This window comes from Equus przewalskii, chromosome 7 (assembly GCF_037783145.1).
Source record: "Equus przewalskii isolate Varuska chromosome 7, EquPr2, whole genome shotgun sequence".
Taxonomy (NCBI): domain Eukaryota; kingdom Metazoa; phylum Chordata; class Mammalia; order Perissodactyla; family Equidae; genus Equus; species Equus przewalskii.
Window position 1 is genome coordinate 27,479,354 of NC_091837.1, and position 4,620 is coordinate 27,483,973.

At 44.8% G+C, this 4,620-nt stretch overlaps 1 long non-coding RNA gene across 1 annotated transcript; it reads right to left on the reverse strand.

Moving 5' to 3' along the window:
* Positions 1-1,008: 1,008 nt before the first annotated feature.
* LOC139084482 (uncharacterized) lies at positions 1,009-4,400 on the reverse strand. Its single transcript, XR_011541891.1, has 4 exons — positions 4,336-4,400; positions 1,744-2,242; positions 1,500-1,643; positions 1,009-1,332 (listed from the first exon to the last, which is right to left on the reverse strand). It is a non-coding gene; the product is annotated as an uncharacterized lncRNA (long non-coding RNA).
* Between the last annotated feature and the right edge of the window lie 220 nt (positions 4,401-4,620).

Here is a 4,620-nt window from a genome sequence, read left to right on the forward strand (position 1 = left end):
CTGCCCTCGTAGATCCCACAGTGAATGCGGGGAGATGATCAAGTCAACATTTGATAATGCAAATTCAGTGATAGAAGTATGCCCATAAAGGAACGAATAAGATGAAAGCTGAATTTTTATGAACAATCAGAGGAAGTTGGCAGATTTATTGATGTGACCATATTATTTATCTATCACTGTATAATACATTACCCCAAAACTTAACTCGAAACAACACAGTTTGTCAGGTCAAGAATCTGGGAGCAGCTTGTCTGGGAGGTTCTGGCAGAGAATCTCTTGCAGGCTGCTGGTTGGGCTGCTGTCATTGGAAGGCTTCACTGGGGCCAGAGGACTCGCTTCTGATCTCACTCACGTGGCTGTTGGCAGGAGGCCTCAGTCGCTCACAATCTGGGCCTCTTCATAAGCCTGCTCTGGTGTCATGGCAGCGGCCTCTCCAGAACGAGTGATGGGAGAGCCAGAAAGCAACTGAGATCGACATCTTGAATAAGCTAATCTCGGCCAGGACGCCCGTCACTTCTGCTGTACACTGTTGGTCACACAGACAAATCCCTGGTACCATGTGGCAGCTGACCACACAGGCAGTGATACCAGGAGGCTCCAAAGCTGAGCTGGGCCTTGATTTGTCTGCTTTCTATTTGATTTATTTCTGTACCTGTTACACTTTGGGGCAGTAAGCCAGTGTCCTAGCTGGTTGGGTTGGAAGAGGGCAACACGTACAAGAAAGTGTAGAAAGAGACATGCCTTGCTTAATATTTCACAGTAGGTTTGGTGTCTGCACACAGACCACACACTTATTTATGACAGAGATGTTTCCTAACTCTGCCCTCCCACACCGCATCATCTCGGGGCCAAGCACAGAAATCATTCCACGTGTGCTGGGCTGATTTCAGTGCGGCTTCCCTGGGGCTGGAGAAGTGGTGGTTAAGGATGTAGAGTCAGCCTACGTAGGGAAACCAAGATCGCTCCCAGGAAACGGGCCAGACATGATTGAAAAAGCTCTTCCTTCCCTGGTGTGTGTAATACACGTGTATATATTTACTTGTAGCAAATAAGTTTAAATTTTCAAAGTTAAATCAACTCGTTAAGACACATGTAAGAAAGTTGAAATGTAAAATCAGTGGGTGGTGCAATTTATTAATCTCTGTCTCTGACTGACTTGAATCCAGGTGAAGATGGTCCCTCCATGAGGACAATGGGAGCCACAGTCCTTTACAGTGTGTATAGAGTTTTCACATCCATTAACTCAAACAATACTGAAAAGACCAGCACGATGAACAAAGCAGGAATAGCTGCCTCCATCTTTCAGGTGAGGAAGATGCGCTCCCAAGTTTCCTACACGACGGAAGGTGAGTATTGCACATGGCGATATGAAGGTGTGAGCAGGTCCTCAGCCCAACCCCACTGCCCCTGAAATACAAGCCTGTCCAGTGGGCTGGCCATTCTCGTGCCCCCTCCCCATCACCTGACCCATCCTCTGCCCCGGTCTACCAGGGTCTGACCTCTCAGACGCTCCCCTTGGGCTCCCTTGTCATGGGGCTTCCGGTTAGGTTATTTCCGCATTGTTTTACCCACAGGATTCTAGATTTCTTGACTTGTTCAGAAAAGTCTTGCTCACTGCTTTTTCTATACCAACAGCTTCATTCCTAATAATCGAAAATGTAATTAATCTGATTTGTCCTTGAAGTGGGTGAGGTGAGGAGCCAGCTTTTAATTCTGTAAGTTGATAACTGAATAAGCACCTACCTCTTCTGCCGAGTGATGCCGTCTCTGTCCTGTTCCATTTCCAGTGTGTGCTTGGGGTTGCGTCACGACCGTGCTCTTCTCCTGGTCTTGCCCATGCTCACATCAGTACCATTCTGTTTAAGTTACTCTTACTTCTTATTGGAGTGGCTAGTCAGGCTGACCCTCCTAACAATTATTCTTCTTTAAAATTTTCTGAGATTATCTCATTTTTATTTCATACCCAATGAACTTTTGAAATTCTTTGTCACAATTCAATAAATATCCTATTAGAATCCTACTAGAGTTTCTCTGACTCTGTAGATTGATGTGGGGAGAAAAGGCTTCTTCCTGGTGTTGAATCACCCCATGAAAATGGACATCTCACCAGGCATTAAGACTCCTTGGTAGAGTTCCATAGTTTTCTTCATATAATTCATACACTCATTTACTCTCTTATTTCTGTGTATTTCATGAGTTGTGTTGCTATTGTGAAGGAAATATTTTTCCTATTTATACTTTCCTGTGAAACAAAATAAGAGATATAAATATTGGCTAAGAAAAAGCAAAATTATTCTTATTTTCAGACCATATAATTATTTGTAGGAAAACCTAAGATAATCTACTAAAACAGAGCATTAAAAATAAGACAAAAATGTAAATGAAACCAAAAAAATACAAAAATTACTAGCTTCCTATAAACTAATACTTCACCTTAAAATTATTTTTATATGCAAAGGAATTTGCATACTTTTTTACATAAAAGCTTACTATAAATCATAAAGTTTATTTTGGAAAAATTGCCCTTTTAGTTCAGGCATTATTTGAACCTATAAATTTTAATTGTTCATATCAGTTTATAGTATTCTAGTTACTAGGGTGTTTTAAAATATTATTTTTAAAAATTGCCTCGTGTCCAGAAAACCAGCACACACACTCCTTCAACAACATTCTCTGGGTTGTGTACACATCTCCCACCCCACGCTCATATCTTGTCTCCAATTTGAAAGACATTTATGAGGAAAATGAAGCTGAATGGCACTAAAACTAAAATTACTGCACTTTGGGATGCCTCACTTCCAATTATCTGGACTGTAGAAAGGCCAGAAGGGGGTTTTCCCCTTTTTTCCCCAGTCTCTCATCTGCGTCGCCGCACCAAACCTGCTCCATCAGGCTCTCTGTCTCAGTCAACACCAACTCCATAAATGCAATTCATCTGGCAGAAACCTCTTTCACACTCTACAGTCCTCGACCAGGTCCAGCTTCATGGCCCTGTGGCCTGTGCAGCCACAAACAGCCTCTCGCTTAGAAGGGGTTTCATGCTTTGAGGGTGCCATCTTGAAATTCTTCATTGTCTTGAACATGGGGCCCAGCATTTTTGTTTTGCACTAGGCCTTGCAAATTATGTAGCTGGTCCTGGATGTTACCATCAAAATGCATGTGGGCTCTGGCTATGTCTCAGCATTGTATCTGCTGACACCCAGGTCCTGGCCCCCACCCTCTGTGTCTTGGGTCGCTGCAGTAGACTCTTCAGGAGTTCTGTGCTGCGGCCCTTGCTCCAGCTGCTTCGACTCTCAACCAGCAGCCCAATGGGGTCATAAAAGTCAGGCGTGTCCCTGCTCTCCTCACACCCTCCACTAGCCCCCAGCTCACCAGAGTCAAGGCCAAGGCCCTGAGAGTGGCCTCTCTGACTTTACCTCCAACTCACTCCCATCGGCTGGCCTCCTTGCTATTCCTCAAACACGCTGCATGAGTCTGCCCCAGGGACTTTGCATTCCTCACAAATGCTCCTCACCCAGACACCCACTTGACTCCTTCATTTGCCTCTCAGATCTTTACTCAGAGTTCTCAGTGAGGCCCAGACCAAGGAGATTAAAATTAAAAGGGTTGCCAAGGTTAGCAGTAAAAGTACAGGACCCAATTACATTTGAATTTCAGATTAACCGTGAATTATTTTCAGAATAAGTATGCCCTCAATATTGCATAGGACATACTTAGACTAAAAAATATTGTTTTCCCTGACTGTTGTGTTTAAAATTCAACACCACTCCCACCCATCACTGAGGGCCTTATTCTCCTTCTTTCTCTTATTTTCCCTCAATTGGACTTATTGCCACCTGACCTCCTATGTATTTAACTTTTATTATCTGCCTATCCTGCTATCAACCCCAGGGCAGATGTGGGCAAATCACTTTCATTCCAGCACTGTTCAGAATCAGGGGTCAGGGCCCCCCAGCTGGTGGCTGCTCAGGATAGTAACTGAGGAATGCGTCGTTGCTGACCAACCACTCTTAGGGCAGCCGTCCCCTGCCTTGTGCACAGAGAGCGAGCAAACAAGAGAGACATACTTGGCCAATCCCTTCATCTGATCCCCAAAGCTGGCTGCCCACCTGCCCTGGGTTTCCCCCAAATACAGCCTTATGATTAAATTTGCTTGAGCTGACTCCGCTGGTTGCTATTACTTAGCAATACAAGAGTCCAAGGGAAAAGTACCGTAGAATTCTACTTCAATTCAGAAAGTCCTTTTCCTCAATCCACCCCCGACCAACATAAAGTCAGTTCCTTCCTTGTTCCCCGAGTCCTAACAACTCTTATTGCAGTGTTCTGTGGACTCACATTTTTCTCCAGAACTGCTCTTGAAAGAGTCACCTGGTGACAAAAGCAGAATTCTGGGGTGGGGTGGGGGGGTGAGGGCGGGGTCGGAATATGTCTGACATCAGAATTTTTCAAAAGCTCCAAATTCTAATTGCAACCAGGATTAAGAACCATAATGTGGACAGGATTGACGGAAGGTCACGGAGACAGTGGCAGAGCTGGCCTGGAACCCAGGCTAACCCAACAGCTGTATTCTTTCCGGCACAGCATCCTTGAGGCTTCCTGTCCTTGCCGTGGGTGGCTTGG